The sequence below is a fragment of the Protopterus annectens genome, chromosome 5.part0 (genome assembly GCF_019279795.1).
Source record: "Protopterus annectens isolate FY-2018-M chromosome 5.part0, PAN1.0, whole genome shotgun sequence".
Classification (NCBI taxonomy): Eukaryota; Metazoa; Chordata; order Ceratodontiformes; family Protopteridae; genus Protopterus; species Protopterus annectens.
The window spans coordinates 1,965,893,747-1,965,916,447 of NC_056735.1; the positions used below are offsets into that span (position 1 = coordinate 1,965,893,747).

General features: G+C 39.6%; 1 protein-coding gene across 11 annotated transcripts in view; it reads right to left on the reverse strand.

Annotated features, from left to right (window-relative positions):
- Positions 1 to 22,701, reverse strand: part of LMO7 (LIM domain 7) — a 921,898-nt gene that overhangs the window by 443,186 nt on the left and 456,011 nt on the right. For all 11 annotated transcript variants that reach the window (XM_044071726.1, XM_044071729.1, XM_044071732.1 and 8 more), the window contains exons 4-5: positions 6,715 to 6,828; positions 3,582 to 3,780 (exon numbers count right to left, since the gene is read on the reverse strand). The gene's annotated coding sequence lies outside the window, so the exon portion shown is untranslated. The remainder of the gene's footprint in view (positions 1 to 3,581; positions 3,781 to 6,714; positions 6,829 to 22,701) is intronic.

Genomic DNA, 22,701 nt, shown 5'->3' on the forward strand with positions numbered 1-22,701 from the left:
GTAACACCAAAGTCCTCATCACTGATGTCAGACTTTCCACTTTTTTTTCCTTCTGCAGGTTACCATGAGCCAAAAGTGCCACAGGTGTATCAGTCATGACTGTTTCCACCCTAGCTGAGGCTATAACCTACACTAGCAAGCTAGGTAGGTGCGCCTCTTCTGGACAGGGTCCTGCTCGATCAAATGCAAGTGAGGCATAAGAATTTCCAGTTTTGGCTGTGCTGGAGCAGGACTGAGTAATGAAGGCTGTAGCTGACTGGGCAATGGCAGGTTTGGTCATCAACCAGCTCCTCTCACAGCAGTTAGCAGACTCGCACCTGATCTGAAACCAACCAACTTCTACACAGTAGTAATGTTCCAGTGGGCTAGTTGGCAGCTGGAATGCGCTCTCTACTTTATTCTTTTTCCACTTATTTTCTATCCTTTGTCTATATATCTCCTGTACCTGCTCCCTACTTTGTCCACATCCATATGCCTGAGTGCCTCTATGCCTGTAATCACCATCCACTTTTTTACAACCTCTCTCTATATATACCTCCATCCCAATCTGTTTAACCTTACTTCTGTGTGATCCAATGGTTGCTGTACCTCATTTCTTAACTTTCTGTACTTCACTTTCTACCTTTTTTAATGGACCAGTAAGGTATATCCAAGTTGCAGGGCACCTGTTCATGGTACCCTATCACCTCCTACAGTGTTCTGACGTTTGCACACACCTGCTGCCTACCAACACAGGCCCAAATACATTCTACCTGCAGCATTTCTAATTCATGTTTCATGCATTTTGTGCAAAGTGGCAAGAAAATTATGCTTTGCCTTGGCTACCCCCCAAAGTATATCACGCGGCCTTTTTGTGCATATATATTTCATTACATATGTCTGCTTATCTGCTAATGTACTGCTCTATGAATACAAATCAAAATTACTGCTACAATCAGATGTTTGGCTCTCACAGACTTCGTCAGAACAACTTTCATAGACAACACAGACAACTGAAAATCTGAATGACAGTAATGAGTCTAAAAATGCCAGTCACTCAGTATCTCTAACTTACAACAATGGCAATATTAACAGTGAAGCTACCAAAAACATACAAATGTTAGAAAACATTAGTCAATGGCAACAATTAAAAATCAAGTAATGAACAGATCCACTTAAGACCAGTTTGAAAAATTTAAGTAAAGGTTACCAACTTACAAACTGAAACAGTGTGATTCAGAAGGCTATATAAAATATCGAATCACATGAAAATAAAAATGGAGAACAACATGAGTACAGAAAAACAGATTAAACACTATTTTAAAGATCTGAGCTTCAAAATACTGTTGATTCTAATTTGCACATTTTTGACTTATTTTGACTGTAGTTAATGCTCCAACAACCTGCTCCATGACAGAACAGAACACGGATATCTTCAATGCATGATTTTTAGTGGTAGTGGTCATGGACTGATGTTTTCTTTTTTTCTTTTGCATTTGCACTATTAGCATCAAATAATGTGATATTGAGAGAGTGCTGCAATTCTGCAATGGATATAAGCACAACAATAATCTAGGTGTCCTAGAAAGGACATATGTGGAGGACATAAAACAAAAAATAGATAAACCTACAATTTATATCCAAAATATAAACACTGAGATCTTACTTGTGATGGAAGATGGACCATGTATGGATGGAAAAGAAAAGACAATGCCAGAAGGTGATAAAGACAGAGTTAAAGCTATGACAAAGACCAGAATTTGAATAGCAACCCAAAAGCTGCAGAAGCCAGACGAGTATGGTGGGAAGTGACTGGCTGTCAGTAGTTCACCCATCGTAGAAAGGAAGGAGGAGTGGAGACTTGCTGGTGCACCAAGCCAGGACAAGGGGCGGAAGAACACCCATTATGCAGCTAGTTTGCATACTCTACTAAAGGGCGGTGCAGGTTCATAAATGCCTTACCAGTACTGAGAGCAAAAGTAGTTAAGAGAGCAAGGAAGAAGCCCACATTTGCCAAGAATGACAAGGCCAGTGCCAATCTGTGCAGTTCTCCAGTCCAGGAACAATTAGGTATCATCCACCCATCAGAAGTGGCCTCTGGTATGGTTTGATAACACTGAATGTGGGACAAACAGAACAAAGGAGGATTCAAATGGCTGGCTGAGGGCAAAATCAGAGCATTCTAGATGGCGATATATAAAGTTGACATGCAGTGAAGAGTCACACTGATGCATTTTCTCCATACTTCAACATGTGATCCCCAGACATCAAAACATATGGATCCCCTAATGGCTTCTAGTGAGGTAATGTGAACAGCAACCTTAACTGCACAGCTACAAGAACAAGGAAAAACATACTCAACATCCCCTTGGTGTATACAAAGGCTACATTTACACACCACCATAAACAAGTAACCCAAGCTTAATGGCTGCTTTGTAACTCTCAATTCTTGCATATTTCTACCTGGATTCAGATCTGCTCTAAGTCATTCTCCCAGTACACTAAAATGGCTGGTAACCAATACATTCTTTGTGGTCCTCCCGCCAATATTGACTTGCTTGTCTGACCTGGTTCCAAGAACTACAGTCTGGAGTAGCACCTCTGATCTGGATGACCACCACTTGCAAGATCCTTGGGATGACATTTTTACGACAGTAACTTTTCATATATTTGTCACTGGTATGGCAATTAGTTTAGAGGATTAGGAAGCTGCTAATGAGCTGCTCCCTGGGGTCCAGTGGTGCAAGACTTGCTTCCCTCGGCCTCAATTGCCTGTGTGACATTGAGCAGGTCACAACCAGAAAACGCTCCCAGGCTGAGTCTGAAAAAGGGCTATGGATATCAGTGTTCTACACAGGAAAACAAATACAAATAAAGAATAAAAACAAACACTTAAGTATTTTACTGCAAAGAATTCCCAGAGAAAAGTCCTCAGCAAGTCCCCAAGTTTATACAAGAAATGTGTTTTGTTTTAAGAACTATTTTGGTCCCATCCCCCATGACGATCAAAATCACATTCCACATTACCCTATTTGTTCTCCCTGATCCCCAATATCTTAAACATACGGAAAGAGTGCAAGAGCCAGGGATCAAAGCAGTAAGCCAGTGGGGGTTAAGAGATTCTGAGTACTCTAACATCTACGTCCTTTTGGCTGTAAGCCATGGTGCTGTACTTGCTATGCCAGGTGTGTGTGTGTGTGTGTGTGTGTGTGTGTGTGTGTGTGTGTAGTGTGCGTGTGGTTACACACTCCAATTTCCCCAGCTAGAGTGCATAGTCTGTATACTCCAAGCTCATAACCCCCCCAACCACATCCTTAGCGCAAGAGCTGCAATCCTAGCCCTTTCTCCATGTGGTGCTCTTACAGCAGGACACTGTCAAAACCCTCCCCTGTGATGCATGAGCTGGCATCAGCCTCACCCTCATGACAGTCTCCTTCAGTTCTATGCCTCTAATAAAACCACAGATTCTGGGCCAAAACTTCTATACTGTGTAGTTAGCTTGCATAAAATGTTTAAATCAATAATGTCCTTTCTAAATTTAGAATGTATGCATTTTCAACAAAAGCTCAATAAAAACCAAGATAATTTCCAGCAATAATTACCTTCACTGCTGCCTTTAAGGGTTATGTCAGAAGAAATACTTGTAATGGACCTAGAGCCAAAGGAATCCAAGCTGTCCAGAGAGTCGTCTCTTCTGTGACTAACTGGAGGGGACAGTGTATCACTTCGTTCTGCGTACCAACTGTCACCGTATCCACTGTCCCTACCACTTCGCTTCAGAGTAGTAGAATCTTCAAGAGCCTAAAATATTAGGAAAAAAAATATTTGCTACTGCATTTCAGGCAGTAAAAATGTGGTACATTTACAAGACAACTGTAACACAAGAAAGCCAAACATTGTATGAAACATGCAGGACTCATTATGAACTACTCCCAATATTCGCAGGTCTATTCTTCTCATGCAAATACATGGAAGCTCATAGTACAGTACCCATGTGCAGGTCCACAGTCAAAAAAATAAAAAAAGACATTTAAATAAGCAGCTAAGAAATCATCACACACACCTATGCTGAACTTACAAAATTATCATTATTAATAGTATGAAAGGTACTCTGATTATACACAAAATGCATTAGTACCTCACATGATGTACACAAAGGAACCATGTTGCCTTAAATGGCAATGATCTCTGATGTGCTATTTCAGAAGGTAGCAGAAAATCAGCTATGAATCACAGAGGTGGACAGTCAAGGGGTAGCATGATGACGTGCTTCTACAAAACACTGGTAAACTTAAAAGAGGTACCTTCTAGTCATCAGTTAAACTGTACAGTCAGATGTGCATTTGCAATTCAGAAAGTACATGTACAAAGTATGTCAGCTAGGCTGAAATTCTTTAATTTACTCTAGCTGGGTTGCACAAATTGGACTTCTTGCACCATGACATTAGCAAGGCTGCAATTTCAGTGTTTAAAGAAAACCTAGGCAAAGGTGTTAGCTGTGATTTCCTGTAAACAGTCTTTGACCAAGGTGACCAATGTGACCAATAAGATTAATCCAATTCATATATTTAGACTACGAAGTTGTTAAAAGGACACAGTGGCCAAATCGAATGGTCTGACTTAAGTCCTAGATACTTTTCTGACCTTGAATTTCTATGTAAAGTATGTATCTGGTCAGCTGCTGTTTTTCTCTTCCACAGCCATAAACATTATTCATTCCCTTTTATGTAATAAGCACGCAACCACAGTATACTAATCAAGGAAACCATCAGAGGGATTTTTCTAAGCCCTACTATTCTTGTGCATGGCTGGCAGGTCCCAAGGTTTGTGTGTGCACTGAGGCAGTGTGAGGGATTGTCATCCACTTCAACAACTCAAAGCGTTCCCCTGTTGTGGGAAGATGCCTCTGTACATCACAGTGCATACTGTAGGTATAATGCAAGTCCTGGGGCATACACCTCCAACCTCCCCCTACAGAAGTGAACAGGACATGCGTCACCATCCCTTTTCCTCCCCATCTCGCTCCTTCTGTGTCCTGGTCTCTAATTAACCCACATCACCTGGGTCACAGAGATTCATCTCCCAAAACCACAGAGTCAACATTAATGACATTATGATGTATCATACTGTTTAGTTGCAAAGTAATAAACCTGTTTTTTACTTTTTTTCACTTTGGAGACTGTGTCCTTCAGCCTTCGTTTGTTTCCTGAGTTACATATGAAAAGGGGGTTGTTGATGTTATCTATTAAACATTCATTTCAGAAAGCCACATGGTTTCCTGTCATTCTTAAAATATAGCATACAGGGTAGACAAAGATGCTTAAAATAGTGGGTTTCATTCATTTATCCAGTAATTTGCTGACAAATTGCCACTGGCACAGATGGTGCACCCCAATATGCCATATCAGACAGGGTCTAATCTGTAAGCACAGCATCCGAGTAGAAGGCCAATAAAGGTAAGATTCAGGAGGTGAAAGGTTGCCTCTCCTGTCTCAGGGAGAGGATGTGGCATTGCAGGAACATTGTTGACACAGGCAGAGCAAGCCCAGGTACACAACATAGATAGACGTGCATGGCAAATACAGTCAAGAAATAGGAATGCATCAAGGGAGACTGTTACACTATTAATGGCAATCTCCACAAAATAGGCCAAACGGGGGCTAGTTCATTACCAGAAAATTCTCTCCAGATGGACATTTCTGGCCAGTTATTGCTGCATTCCAGATATCTACCATACTAGCTGGGCCACTGAAAGGCTAACATCTCTCAGAAAGGATAGTGACTCCACGGATAATGTCAGGTGACTATATCAAGAAAGACATACAGAAACAAATGGATCATTAAAAACTTGTAGGGGTTAGATGAAGACGATTATGGGGATCAAAGGAAAACAATTACTTTTTGTTCTTTCTGACATCTGCAGGATTAAGCAACAGTTCCATAGGTGATCTGAAAGTTTGTTGCGTTACTTGCTCAGAGCCACAGATAATACAGCTATAATTTACAGTAAGCAGAGCACAGTTTACATAATTGTGTATATGTGCACACACACACATACATGCATTTAAATGCAGCCACACTCTTTTTGCTTAAACTAGCCCTTATTACACATTTTTAAACTGATGGACTGTTTTGATCCAAACAATATTTTATTCTTCGCCCTTTACTGCAAAACAGGTGTATGGCTGAAGGATACTGTGTCCTAGTCTACTAACCAGCTGTAAAGCAAATAATAATACTATTAAAATAAGAAGTGTTCAGCCTTCACAGAGTGCATTAGCTCCAAGATACAGGTCTAAGCACAACTCTGAAGTAAATGCAGAATCTCTGCAACAGCAACAAATTTCAGTAACCATTTGGATTTTAAGGATATACATTTTTACTTAATTAAATATTCTCTAAACAAATGTAGCTTACAGAAATAAAGGATAAAAGTCAGATCTCTTTGGGTCTAAAAACACTGACCTCTTTTCACTTTCAGTTGCTACTATTACTACTACTTTGAAGCAAAAAGAAATACACTGAAATAAGTTCACTTATTTTAAACTGAGAAAGATAGTACAGAGATGAAGGAAACAGAAAATATATATACAGGATATAAAACAAAAAGGGACTGCAGACAGTAAAAGGTAGGGCAAAACAATGACTTTGGACACTGGCAAACCAATGTGCTGAATGGTGCAGTTTAATACCATATGAAACAGTTAAAAGTTAATAAAAAGAAGTGCTGCTTACCTTGGTAAGAGTTTGTCCAAGAAGACCCTCAAATGCCTTTACGTTAAGGTGGGGCCCATTATAATGGGGATCACCTTGAGCTCTTCTACCCAGCCAATACAATGTTATTAAAACCTAAAAAAATAAAGTAGCCAGAAAAAATGGATTAAACTAAACCTAAATGAATCAGTTCAACTGTTCACTGTTGAGGGCATTTTAGACAGAATAGCCAGGAAACATAACCCAAGCAAAATACAGAATTATGTTGGTTTCTTTATGTGCAGTATGCTACAGAAATGACTTTATATCCTAAAGATTAAAAATGAGCAACACATATTGTAAACATGTCACAGAAGTTCTACTGAGCGTACACACACAAATTGTATATATCAAAGCACACTTCATTATGTACTACATCAGTAATCACTTTCACAAATATCAGTCTAACTAAAAATTATGTTATTAAAGATGGCCAGGGCGGAAACTCACTAGAGCTTTGTACCTACACTTGGAGCATGTCAAACTGTAAATTATCTGCCACTAGGTGGCACAATCCGCTGCAAAAAATATATATTACACATACATTTATACAGATGTGTGAGTGCGTGTATATTTATATATATATATATATATATATATATATATATATATATATATATATATATATATATCTCACAGATTAATATATATACACAAACATGCACGCTTATATTGTAGCCAGCCATTTGCAATTGTTGGTGCAGGTATACAGAGCACTCATTCAATATCACAGTAGTTATAGACAGCATGTTTATTTCTTCCAAAGGCCTTTGGCATCAGTGGCAAAAAAAAAATAAGTCAATCATTTGGGAAATCGCCAAGGAGGGGGAAAAAAACATGCCTGCTTTTTAACTTATTTACTACAGACATCAGATCATCAGTTATATTCTTTCCACCTACAAAACAAGGTCTTGTATATGCTATTTTTTGGAGCTACTGCAGTTGGGAAACCATAACTACCAATGTAAATACAGAATAGCTCACAACAGATAAGGCAATGCTAAAAGAGAAGCCAAGTCATGCAAAACTGACAATAATGAAAACAAGACCATGACATAGACAAGATCATCCTTTTTGCTCTATTTTCTTAACCACATTCTCTATCAGATCTAAGTCAACTCCTAAGATATAGCAAAAACCTGGGAAATGTGCTTGTATGGGCTAGATTCAGGGCAAAAATGACTGACAGAAGGGTTAGGAAACAAATACTTACAAGCTCCTAGCAGGTGGGGGTAAAGGGCTAAAAGCAAGGAGTGGAAGGCAGTGAAAGGTGGCTCCGGTTTTTAAGATAGGTGACACTAAAATTATTGCACTGCAAGGGGGCAGAAAATTGTAGAAAACGATAAATCAAAGTATATGGAACAAAATGCTGAAACAGCAAAATGGTAGTCTCAACATTTCAAGATGGAAGGCAAGACACAAATGTCAGAATACAAATTAGAAAGTTGCATTAACTGACATACACTTGAAGGACAAAGGGGGATAAAGAGCAGAAGGTCGAAGCAGACTAATGGGGACAGACATGGTGAACACAGGCCTAGGGGAAAGCAGAAATACTGACCATGGTCAGTTATGGAATATTGCTTACAGCAAGGAAAAGAATGCTAAACAAAAACCGATGTGCACCTGATTGAAAAGCACATATGCGAGTTGTAGTGTGAGTGCATGTGTATAAATGCAGTGCAGTAAATATAAAGCTAAACAAGAATGCCAAATGAGAATCTATTATAAAAAATGTCCCTCGGATGTCTGTAGGAGTAATACTGACTGGCAGGTTATACCATCTGCTAAAAAAGCCTGATGTCTACGTCTCTTGACAGTAGTATGGATTTCAGGCATTAAATGTTATCCACAGTGGCTAACATCTGTGGTAAGGGATTTAAGCTGTCAAGAAATTATCTTAGGTTGAACACAGAACACAAACTGTCCAACATAAAGGACAGACCCTGGACTGGTTACCAACATGTCCTAAAACTCCAATGCAAAATAAACAATTTTTTCTCATTACTCTGATCATGAGCGTTTAAGAAATGTGAGCATATTTAATACTGGAAGTAACAACTGACTTCTGTATAAGACAATCAATAAAATAAATCAATTGGATGAAAACCACAAACTAACTAAAAAAAAAACATTAGCACTGGCATAACGTTTAATCTGTGTGAAAAGCATGGATCTCAAAACTTTTTACATTTATCATCTTACACTCAAAAGCAGCCTCTTAAAATATATTGCCTTTCTAAACAATGTAAACTGTGCAACATAAAGGGGCTTAGGAGAAGGTAAGGAGAATCCCTCTCAAAGAACAGCTAAGTGACAGGTCAAGAAAAAGTACAGCAAACTGGTGACAAGGATGCAGAATTCCTTATCCAAGCATTGGTACTTTGGTTCCTATAATTTATGGGAGAGGGGAGACTGTAAATCCCATAATTTTGCCCAGAAACAATGTTTATATGCGGGCCTCCACATAATTATCCATCAAAACAAATTGCTTCCTTTCCCAGTGTTGCAGCACAACTGTGCTTTGCTTACGGTTAAGTCAAACGAGTTGATTACCTTGTAAAAAGTGCCCAGCCCTTAATTTAATACAACAGTACTCAATAGAATTTTATGCTGTAGAGAAAAACTCACTAAGCACTATATACGCAAATCGTCTAATACTGTAGGTGAGACTCTATATTCAAGTAGTGTAGCTAAACTATGGAACCTCATCCCACTACCACAGAAATCCATTCAGAATGCACACTCATTTAAAACTAAACCGTCACCATTAAATCAGTGATCTGGTCCTGTATGTCTCCAGTATAAATGCCACAGTCATTCTTCAGTTTGCCATACAATCAAACCACTCATCTGCATTCAGAGTCCGGTGCCACAGAACCAGTCTTCACCAATATCTGAATGTAGTTTTACCAGCATTCACCTATGTACATAGTTTTGTGATGTGACACTGGTTACCCACCCCCACCTCTATACTTCTAATATAAACATAATAGCCTTATGTAATTATGTAAGCACCTATTAACTATATAGTATTAACATTTTCTACCCTACTTAGTTCTTTCCCTCATCTCCATTTCTTTGAACTTCTAAGTAATTACATGATCTATTAATCTGACAAACTCACAAATATACCTCTTCCGATGCTGAATGTTCAACATCTACTAATACACAAGTATAGTTATACTGTAACAGTTGCCTTTATTTCATAAGAATGTCATCTAATTAGCAAATGTATGTGTAATTGTTAATGTATTTTATTTAATGCATGCTCATGTGTAATACTGACAGGATTGTCTGTTTAAAAATGCCTGCAATATGCTTGGAACTTTTCTCCCTGGGTCTCCGCTGAAAAGGTTTTTTTTGACTGAACGCAGTCAAACACGGTAAAGAAAAGAAAAAAATGAAAAGAAAAACTATTTCAGAGTCTGAAAGCACTTTTTCCTTCTGCAGCCACATCTTACTAACTCGTGTAAAATATTACCTTGTCTTGGTATCTCACCTACTGCCATTACATGAGGTAAAAATCATGTGACGGGATAGAAAATTAAACAGACTGATGACCATCAACTACTTTCCCTAATATTTGCACATTACATCCAATTACATGGAAATAAACATTTTCATATCATCTCAGATTTTATATTTGTTGACTGGGTTGGCCCTTACTAAGCAGGATCAAAACACAGAAGTGACTGGGAAAGAAAGTTCTAGCATATATATACATATATATATATATATATATATATATATATATATATATATATATATATATATATATATATATATATATAAAGCAGAAAAAAGTGATGCCCATCAAAAACAAAAATATGAAACAATAAATCAGAAGAGATAAAAAAAAAACTCAACTAAAGACAAACAGTAAGTATGAACACCAGTACATAACTAAAAACATATAAAACCAATATTAACAAAAGGACTGCCCACAAAAGCAAGTCCATGCCCAAAGCAACTAAGAAACGGAAATGTTGAATGGTCACACAAACAAGGCAGAAACTTAAGGCATATCCTGAATGCCTGCTAAAGTCCTGTCCATTTCAGTGACAAACATTAGATGAACTTCACCTTAATGCGCAACAGAATGAAGTAACTTTGCTTCTTTTGCTAGGCTCTTCACAGGAAGCCAGTGCTAAGGATGATGCAATGTGAGGACATGACAACACAGTCCACAGCTGAAGGATGGTGAAGTCAAACAATCATAGGTAATGTAGATGCCAAATATTTGAAAGTACTGAAACAGACTGTATATAATAGGAAGGCAGTCACCAAAAACAATTTAGTTGGAATTAGTCACAGTATTTGACATTCAGACTATGTATAGGAAGACATGTAAAAAGCATCAACAGCTCACTGAAAATTAGACAGCATTCACTCAAGTAGCAAAATGGCTTTGAATAACTCAGACACAACACTCATGAATAGTCCCATGGGACACAAGTGACTATGGACAATATCACCCGAAAAAAAATTAACATTGTTACTGACATTGTAATTATCATTGCCTCTTTAGCTGTCAGTAACTAATTACCACCCTCCTTTTGACTAAATATGTGGCACGCACAATGACATTTACCAAGCATAAGAGACTTGAGGTTTGTTCTTTGTTGCGACTTCCTTCGCCCAAAAACTGTAGGAGTAGACTGCGTGGCTTCTAAGTAAAGGTAAAGTAAACCTACTGCAGGTAACCACTTTAAAAGCCATTGCAAAGTATGACCATGCCTTGAGCCAATGGAAATTAACCACACCTTCACAACTTTAGATGCAGTACAACACTGGTTAGTATGTATGTTAGCAATCAACATGCACAGCAAGGTGGTCACTTTGCCATTATTCAGATATTACTTCCTTCTGGTATTCCTACTTAGCACCCCACCTTCAGCTCCCTTGTTACCTGGATAGACCAAAGCCCAACTGTCATACTAGATAAGAAAAGACAAGAGCCAAGATTAATTTCTTTCTATTCTGTGGGTAGAACATCTGCTTCATCTACCTTCGGTGCACAGCAGCCATTGAAAAAGGCTGCGATTAATTGCTAAACACCTCCCCTCACAAATTTCCACACTACACCAGACATTCAAGAAAAACTTTAGATTCTTCAACCCAACCCCATGATACAGAAATTATTCATTCTTACAAAAGGCTGGCTAGTTACCAATCAAGCAGGGTGCATCTACTGTTTTGATCTTGCATACTTAAACTACTAAATCGAACCTTACTGCCAAAATGATCTGTCCATCCCATAATACAACCTGTGCTCAGAATCCAACAATGCCCCACTTTTAAAGAAACCAAAAAGTAAAACCTTACTGCAGCAAAAATCAAAGGAAGGGCATCCTTGCATCCTCATACAGAACCCTTGCAGAAAATAACTCTACACTGCTACTTTCTTAAAGAGTGGTCCAAACACAGCCACTTCAAAAACTCCAGTAAAATGTAACCAATTACTTTTATCTGGTTATCATAAGTTATTATAGCAATAACCCACAGCTGAGTGTGGATAACGTGGGATTTGGTCACAAGGGCAAAGCCCGAGTGACCAAACAAAGCTAACCATGGGTAAATCCAGCATTATGCACACCCAGCCATGGGTTATTGATATTATACAATGACATTATTTAAGAGCAAAGTTAGGTACTTTTCTTAAATAATGTCCTTGTATAAAAGTGTTGTGCTGCTCTTCCGCATTTTCCCCCTGGTATCCTCAGGCTTTCCTGATGTACTGTGCGTGTGTAAGGGTCTTTCATTCCCACGCTTATGCAGTACATCAGTACTGCGTATACAAAGAAAAAATAAAATAAAAAAACAGGAAATAGAAGCACACTTCAGAAACACTAGCATCCGTCGCTTCAGTCACCATCAGTGAGTTATATTACCAAAGATTGTTATAAGCAATCTAGTCCAAGCAGTGAAAAAAATGAATATGACCAATTCCGGTCACAAGCTGTACCAGAAATACTTCTATTGTTAAGAACAGCGAGTAAATATGAGTGCTTTCATCCTGATAATACAAATCTATGAAGTTCTGTATTATTATAGGTTCATACGTAGGTACTAGGCTATCGGCCCAAGGGCCTAAGTAAGCCTAGCCAACAAGATTTTCTGGCTTATGCCACCCAAGAAAGCTATTTTCCTGTGCCCTTGACAAACAAAGTCATAGAAGTTATCCCTGGGGTGTATTTCCCATTTCCCATCCACTTATCAAAATTTTTCTTGAAGAGTGCTAATGAGGAACTTTGCTTGACATAGATGGGTAGCTTGTTCCAGAGTATGGGAAGTCTCTGGGGCAGGAATCTATCCCTCCAGCATGTCCTGTTTATTGTGGTGACAAGGTTTAGGTCCCTAGAGCATGCAGTTCGGAGGGATTGGGATTTCTTTAGCTGTAGCATGTCCAACAGCTCTGGGTTTAACATAGCTTTATATGTTAGGCAGAGATCACCTCGGAGTACGCGATACGCTACGGAGTAAAGCTGGAGTTTTTTGAGGTGGTCAGTGTAGGGCATCTGTTTGAGGCCAGTAAGCCTCTGTGAGATACTTCTGTGGCCTTTCCAGCTGCTGCAGATGTCTAGTGAGGTACATCCCAAAAGGGGCATTGTACTCTATAATGGGTCTAATGAGTGTCGAGTAGAGGGGAACAATGACCTCTTTTTCCCTTGATGAGAACCCTTTTGTGATGAGGTTGCGCTACATAGGATTTCGTGACTACTATGGCAATGTGATTTTCAAAGGAGAGACTACTGTTCACCTGGGTCCCAAGGTCTCATCACACATTCGGCATTAAGTAGACTGCTGCCCATGTGGTATTTCATGGGTACAGACTTTTTAACCAAAGGGGATGAAAATGCACTTTTTAGCAATGAGCTTGAGGCCATGGCTCTGACACCAGGCATCTGTCTTAGTGAGGCCCTACTGTAGTATGTCCACATCATTTGGGGACTCAACTATGGCTCCTAGTTTGCAGTCATCTGCAAACTTCATTAGCCAAAGGCCTTCTGTGTTAGCTTGTACTGCAGAGAAGTAGATACTAAACAGGAGAGGTTCCAGGACTGAACTTGAAGTCAGATTTGGAGTTTGCAACTTTTACAGTATGGGTTCTGTCAGTGAGCCAAGTGGCAACCCACCTTGTGACGTAGGGATTTAAACCTAGTTTATAGTGATTTTAGCTATAAATTCCAGAATGGGGGATGGTATCAAAAGCCTTGGCGAGGTCAAGATGGGCTGTGTGAACCATCTTACCCTCGACTACAGCTTTGATGACTGCCTCAAAGTCGTCCATCAGGTTCAGGAGAAATGATCTGCCTTTCACAAACCTGAAATGGGTGGAGTCCAGAGTTTGGAGGTTACCAATGTCTTTGTTTATGAGTTCCATGATGATACATTCCATGGCCTTACAGACCAGGCTGGTCAGGCTAATAGTTTGATAGTTCCCGGGATCAGTGGTGGCTCCCCCTTTGTGGAGTGGGATAACTGTTGCTGTGTGCCATTCAGTGGGCACAAAACCTGATGTGAGACTATGATTGAACATGGTGCTTAGGTGGGGAGCTAGTTCATTCTGAAGTTCATGTAAAACACAGCCTGGGATGTTGTACGGTCCCCCATGGATGCTGGGTTTTTGGCTTTAGAGTGTGCAGCGTTTACCTGCATAGTTGTGATTACAGGGACTCTGCATTCTTCCTGTATAGATATGGGCCCTTTAGGGGATGAGAGGGGGCTAAAGTTAGCACTGAACCTATCTGCCAGGACATTGGCAATATAGGTTCATAGGTTGGTACTGAGCTATTTGCCCGAAAGCATATATTAGCCCAGCCACTTTGTGCAGTATTCACCGCCCCTTTAGTAGTTCCCTAGACCCTTGTACTAGCAGCTAGTACCCTTGGCCCCTATCTAGTAGTGCTGTTGGTGTGATCCCTGGTGTGAACTTTCCGTTACCCATCCACTCATCAAGGTTCCTCTTGCAGAGTGATAGTGAGGGGTTCTGTCTTATGTAGATCGGAACCCTGTTCCCTAGTAAGGGAAATCTCTGCAAAGGGAATCTATCCCTCCAGCATGTTCTATTCATTGTTGTGTTGAGGTTTACATCCCTAGAGCGTGTAGCTCGAGTAGATTTGGTTTTGCTAAGATGGAGCATGTTCAACAATTCTGGGTTGGACATGGCTCTGTATGTTAGACAGAGATCGCCTCTGAGAAAGCGGTATGCAACAGAGACATTCTTAGCTTTTTTAATCGTGCTGCATAGGGCAACTGTTTGAGGCCAGTAATTCTCTTGGTTAGGTACCTCTGTGGTATATCAGTTGGCTCTGTAATTTTCATGCCGTTGTGCTGTAACTCAGAGCAGATCTGGGTGTTGCCATTGAGATTCTTGACATAGCTATAGAATGCTTTGTGGTTGTCCCTAGAATCAGTAGCGATTTTGTTTTCGTAGCTAGCTTTGGAGGATCTTATAAGGGATCTCAGCTTCTTACTGAGGCTGACCAGGGAACTCCTCCACTCATGGGATTTTACTCTCTTTTGCAACAGTTTCTTCCTTCTGTTGTAGAGTTTGTTTATGCAGGGGACCACCAGATTGGCTTCCTTTTTTTGGAGGATAGCGTCTTGATCTGTTTGGGATAGCACGATTCATGCACTAGTGCTTACAGAGTGCATCTGTGTATGATTCAGCAGTCGCAACTGTATTGTCCATTTGCATGGGTGTCATGAAGTTCGCCACTTCTGTCTTAAGCAGCATGAAGTTGGCTTTGGAGAAATTTTTAACCATGATTTCCTTAATGGGAGGTGGGGGCGGGATGTGGATATCTAGGCTGATTAGCTTATGGTCGGATCTGACCAACGAGGATTTGACTTCAGGTGTGGAACGCTGGTCACTCATGTTGGTGATGACTAGGTCCAGGATATTGTTGCCCCTGGTGGGGGTGTGGTTAACTCAATCCAGGGCATTGGAATTTATAAATTCCAGAAAGTGTTGAACAAAGGAGTTGGTACATGAGTAGTTTTCCCAGTTAATGGTGGGGTAGTTGAAATCGCCCATTATTAGTGTGTTTGGTTGAACCCTAATATTTTCCAGTATATCAAGAAAAGATTTAGACTTCTAGCATTGAGTAGCATTACCCTCAGTTTTTGCTTGCCTTTTCCTGTTACGGTGGTGAATTTGTCATTTGAACCTTGCCTAAAAAAGGCACTATAGGGGCAGCAAGAGCCTCAGCCAGTATCTGGAATACCAGGAGTGACAGGTGCAGGCCATCTCTGGCAAAGTATTGCGGTCTGTCGACAATGTTGCCCCAGGCAGACAGATACTGGATCCCCTTAGAATGACACCAGAAGCTTAGACAATTGTTGAAGTCAATCATTTTGTCCTTGTACTGCAGTATCATTCTGGGCGATGGCAGGATGCTACTCAGGGCTAGGGTCATACCTGCCTGGGCTACAAGATCAGAGAGCCCTTCCATGTCTCTTCTCATGTAGTCCAGGGAGGTACATCTCAGGTCATTCACACCAACATGGACAAAGAGTCATTTGTACTTGTTGTGGAGTTACCTGAGTGCATGGGTTATGTGATGGATCCTAGCATCTAACAGGCAGCTGACAGTAACCTTCTCCTTGTTTAGCCTGTTGAGTGGGACATCAGTGTGCCTGACTAGAGAGTCACCTATGACTAGTGTGTTGGGTACATTGTTTTGCCTTATGTGCTGTGGTTGAGTGGCACACTGAGTCTGTGGGCTATGTGTCATATGGGTTGTGTTGGGGGGGTGGAAGATGGTTGTGTTTCTGCTTTGGAGGTCACTGCTGCTTGAGCAGATTATTATTGAGAGCCTCTGCAAATGTTTTTGTGTTTCTATATGTGGATTTTGGTGATGTAGGTTTAGTAGGACTATGTGATGAGGGCGGTGTGGTGCAAGTGTTTACCTTCTCCTCTTGACTGTCAAATTCAGTCTTGGTTGGAGAGAGCTTTACTTCCAGTTTGGCTAGATAAGTGCATCTCTCACAGGTTGTGGTGTTGGGTGGTAGGAGGAGAGGGTTGTCTGTGTACTTGAGGCAATTGCTACATTGCCCCAAGATGCCCAGATTCATCAGATAGAGAGGAGAGAATACTGTGAGCTGACCCTTGGACATGCCTGAATAAAAAACTACTTTCCTCTAGACAAGTGAGGAAAGTGAGTATAAGAGCTGTTTTTCTCTAAGCAAGTGAGGAAATTAAGTACAAAAACTGTTTTCCTCCAGGTAAAGAGGAAGGTTGAGTGCTGTAGTAATTTGTAGCTTATTCAGTGCTAACAACAAGTTCTGAACAAGTGCCGAGCACGAATAAGCAAATTCAAGTGCTAAAACTAAGAATCTGTACCTGGCTCTTGCGGGTAGATAGGCTACCTAGTTTTCATCAATCCCACTGATAAGCTAGAATGCTTCCCTCCAACACAAAAAGGCTTGGGGGGCTCAGAAGCTTACAAACAGTCCTGGATACAGCAAATCTGTATCTGGACTAGACTAGTTACAGGAAAGGTGGGAAACAAGCGAAAAAGCGGGCTTTTAAACCAGAAAGTTGAAAGAGATGGAAAAACTGCCCAAACGGCCAATAAACTACAATTTCTGGGCTAGAAACCACTCTTGTGGTAGATAGGCTACCTAGTGCTTACCACTCCCGATGAAAGATCTTCTTTTTACTTGCTGTTCTCAACAACAAAAGTATTTGTGGTACAGCTTGTGAGTGGAACAGGTCATATTCATTTTTTCGCTGCTTAGACTGGATTTTTTTTATAACTATTGTTGGTAATATGGCTCACTGGTTGTGACTGAGGCAACAGGTGCTGTGTAGAGGAAGCAATGGAGAAAGGAAGATCTCTGTTGCTTTTTTGTTTTGTTTTTAATTATTAAAAAAATGGGGAGACTTTCAACATACGGGAGAGACAGGCAGAGAAACAATCAGGTACATTTCTCTAGTTTTGCATAATGTACCTAATTAAACTTTTATTTTTGTCTGGCCCATCTCTATCTGTTTGAAGTCTCCAGTTTTGTAAGCTTATTTTTTTTAAATGGAAGAAAAGTAACATTTTTATTCCATATATTAATGGAAGAAAATCCAGGCAACCGGACATTTTTCCATTGGAAAATGTTCAGATTTCAACAGACATGCTGGTTGGGCTGACCAATCAGTGTGCTCATTTTTGAATGTTAATGGCCAGTCATTATATAATAAGGCAGTAAAGACACCAGAGCTTAAAAATGACAACTGAAATTCTATAATCATACCCAAGAGCATAGAACTCCTGTAAAGATTTTTTTCACTATGTTATAAAACTTTTATTAACTACCTAATCTACGTAGCCTAATGTTTTCCGAATTAAAGATACAACTGTCATCAGTGTTTTTAATAACTTTTTCCTGTCTACACCTCCTACTACTATTATACAATGCTCATGTTTGCTAAGTATTCTGTAGAAGCTGCTAATGTGCAGTAATAGGTCCCTAATGGGCCACTGTATGAGCCAACACACGCATGCAAACAAACGGCCAAAAGAACCTTACTTCTGACACAAGGGGAAAATAAGATGCACACAATCTACTGGATGACAAGGAGTGGTCATACCCCAAGATGCTACACCTGTAGATGATACAACAGGGATCTAAAATGTAACAGCAGGCAGACTGTCTTTTCTAGTATACTTAAGCTCAATGACAATGACATAAAAGGTGTTACACTATGCAGAAAAAGTGTTTGATACAGCTCAGGGATGCAAAACCTGAGCCCTTAAAGGAAAACACTGGTATGACAGAGTGAGGTCCCACTACAGTACAGGCTGCCTTTGCAGAGAAGAAAGTTGGCACATCCTAAGTGTCCAGATTCTCAAGTCATATTTTTGGTGTGCTGGTTATAAAATGTGTGGTTTTCTAGCAAATCACAGAGGACTGAAGTCACTAAATAAAGATATACATGCAAGTGCAATTGTCAAACCCTTCAGAAAATGCATGCTACTGCAAAATCTGTTACGCTAGCAACTTCTAAGTTTGTAAGAGCAATATTTAAAATCTGTCCCTGATTTTGGGCTTTTGTCCCACCACTATTTTTTGACTTTGTCCAGATTCCTTGCCCTTAGAGATTGAGTGGTATTGCACTTAGTGCCAGGAAAAAAGATCTAAGGTGAAGAGAACAAAGGATATACATGTAATCAAATTAATACTAAAGAAAAAAAATGGTGTAAAGTGATTTTGTTGCTTTCTCCACAAAAGGAAAAAACTGTGTGACCAGAATAGCCATTAAGAAGCAGTACATTTGAAGTGAAGAGGGACAGGCAAAACAAAACAGCTAGCAAAGTCTTCAAATCTCAATGTGTACAGCAGTAAACAGCAAAACAATTATAGGTCTTCTTGCTTTGTAGGATGATATGCAAATGAATGTGAAGTGATTAAAAGATGCCATATTAAATGAAAATACAGAAATGAAAAGTAATGATACTGAAACCCTTACTCTATGTTCAAACTGCTTTTCACTGGCATTTTTCACTTACTGAACTTTAGAAAAAAGATGATCACTTGAAAAGTATCTCCCACGTGTCAAATGAGTCCAAACCCTTTTATACCACACTGTGAATTTTACAGGAATTTTCATTTTATTAAAATGAAATAAAAGCTTTGAAAGCTTGTAAAAACCATAACTGGTAATTTCTGCAAAACAGAAATTACACCCAAGTCAGGGCCAAGAACACAAGGAAATTCCATATGTTGCAGTCTAGTACACTTCAGCCAGACCACTGACCTTTGCTGACACATATATATATATATATATATATATATATATATAGAAAAGCAAGGAATCCAGGTTTCACAGACCCAATCGCTGAGCCTAGAGTTATACAGAAGACAGACGGGCAGGAAATGTAGCATGTTTGACAGTAATGAAACAAAAAATATATACATGTATAAGAAAAAAAGATGATGAAGGGATAGAGGGACAGTGGTGCAGAGGTTAGTGCTACTGCCTCACAGTGCTTGGTCCTTAGGTTTGGTTCCTAGCTGGGGTACCTTTTATGGAGATTCTGCATGGCTCCCACTCTGCCTATATGGGTTTTCTCTGAATGTTCTAGTTTCCACCTGTATTGTAAAGATATGCTGTAGATGAACTTGTCAGTCTCCAAAATTGCCTGTAGGTGTGCAATATCACATGTGCACCTGTCAAAGACCGGCATGCTGCCAAGAGACATTTCTTTACTTTGCACGCAGACAGGTCAGAGATAGACTTCAGCACACTTTGCAAGCCCGAACTGGATTGAGGGAGTAATCAGAAAATGAATGAATAAATGAACAAAAAGAGGGAGGACACTGGATACCAGTCTTACTGAAGTTCTCACTAGCCTACTGTTATGGTACAGTCATATGCAAGTGGATGCTCTGTTTTTATTTTCAGAACATACAGGTCATTCATTCTGCAAAAACCAATGAACTTGTATACAAAAGAAGCAAAAGTTTGGTCCCACAGCGATAATGTCATAAATGTAATGCCACGGCAACTGTGAAGGTTACTTACATCATGTGAGAATGTCAAGACATTCCTTGAAGCATCACACTATCTATGGCCCTATTTTACTGGTCAATAAAAAATACTGAATTTCTCTGATGTATTTTTTTCTCATAAACCACAGCTGTGCAGTGATTAGCAACACTGAAAAGTTGCCAGATTTCAAATACTCACCTTGGAGAAACAAAACAAAAAAAATGTAGCAACACCCAAATTATGTAACAAGACTTGCTTCATACAGACAAGCCTTCATGCTTGACTTTTTAACTGCTAAAGGACAAAAGCTAGTCTATACAAGATGAATACAGTTGAATACAGGCTTTGTGTTGTCATTGTAGATTTTTGTCATCTCTTTTCGAATGTAATAAAGCTATTGAGCCATCTGGGCAAACAATATTTAAAAAATAAACTGACTTATTCAACAGTATTTAAAGACTGAGTAAGAAAGAATGAAGGCAGTTTTGTAAGTCTTTGTTGCAATGTGCATAGAAGTGGGCCCTAACTTATTGGAAGGCTCAAGCAAACGGAGGAACTTTTGATAAAAAATGCTTAAGAACAGTACATTCAAAGAATTAGTTTCCATTGAAGACTTGGATGAGCTAAGTGAAGATTCCAACACAGGAAACTAGCAGTCTGCCTAACACTGGAGTACAGTAGAGCCTCACAAAACTCAGAGCAATATAAAACAGGCTGGTGCATAGCAATACTTCAGTACTGAAATTCTACATCAAAGTCAGAAAATTTAATAGAATCTCATCAGAACACGCACACAAACACACATTCAGATGAGAATGCTAGCACAGAGAGCAATGTGGTCCTAGCAAAAAAATATAGGGTTAGTCAGTTGAGCTATCTTCAGATAATACACCACCCAAGCAAAATCTCAAAACGCCCCTGTTCCCCATGGCAAATACCATATTACGAAAGTTGTACTGGGTAAGGTATACAGCAAATTTTAAGGCAAAAATCAGTGAGAGTGAATAACTGGTATGTTTGTGTATTACCTCAATCAAACCTCTACCCCCCAACACAACCCATCCTAAACAGGAACTACTTTCTATTTTGCACTCAAAGCCTGACATGATGGGCTCTGGCTGCACTGTACACTGGAAATGCATAACTGGGAAACTGGATAATGAAAGAATAAACAAATGTTTGTATAGTACATCTTTAGTTAAAGGGAAATGACAAATCAGAAAAAAACTCTGGTTATTCCGCAACAGCACAAGTGTTTTAATGTCCTTACTGTGCTGATATCCACTGCATTACCACCCTCAGAAACTCATGACAAATAAGGCTTTGGTTTCATGACACACACACACACACACAAAACACATGTATATCACGCATACAACTAGGGCCAGTTTGGAGACTCACCAGTCCACCAATCAGCATGTCTATTTAGATGTAGGAGGAAAACAGATTCTAGCAAAAATCTACTCTCACAGATATATGATCTGCAGTCTCCACACAAAACACACCTTAGTCATAAAATGACCAATGCTTAATTGAAGATAACGGAATATGAATGTAACTGGACTAAAAAAAGTAAAAATGACTAGGATCTAAATGCTCCCTCTAAAGGAGGACAAACTGTAGGAACAAGACTGCATCCCCAAAGTATACCAATGTACTTAAGACAAAATCCTAGCTCTCCTCATTAAAACTCTACTGCAGTCTTTCAGAAAAGCTGCTCTGGAAGAATGGATATTTGCTAAAGCTCGTCGACAAGTCTGGTCCCAAGATGAATTCGCACAACTACAGATCCATTAGACATGGAGAAAATCCTAACATAAAAGTTATGCCTTCGACTGCAGAAGGATAGCTCTATGACTCAAAGTATCATGGGTTTACAGCCAGAGGGTCTCCTACAGCAACCTACTGCACTTCTGTTACTGAATAACATCAAAAGTATACAGAAACCACCATCTCAGGTGAATGTTATCTATATGGACTTCAGCAAGGCTTTGATATGATCTCAACCAGGGAGATTAACATCACAACTGGAATGGACTGGGGTAGGCAGAAAAACGATCAGATGGTTGAAAAGTTTTTTTGAGGGAAGGGAGAAATGGGTGGTGGTCACAGTATAGGAGTCCTAGGAAAAGGGAATAACAAGTGAGATACAATTATAACTAGTCTAATATCTAGATTTTTCAGCTCTGTTGAACTGGAAAACAGTATCCGCCTCTGCATATGATGCAGACAGAAGTTTGGGTGGAAAAGGAGTTGGGGATCAACTACAGAAAAGGCATCAGGAAGTTTTAGTGGTTGTGAAAAAGATGGCATCTCAGGTTCAACACCAAGAAAAAAAGACTTGAGTGAGTCCAAACTATGCAGAACAGGAAAATAATATACAGTAAAGTCTCACTTAAATGGCACCCATGGGAATTGGTAGATGCCGGTTAAGTGTATGTTCCCGTTGCTTGAGATATGCTTCGCGATTTTTT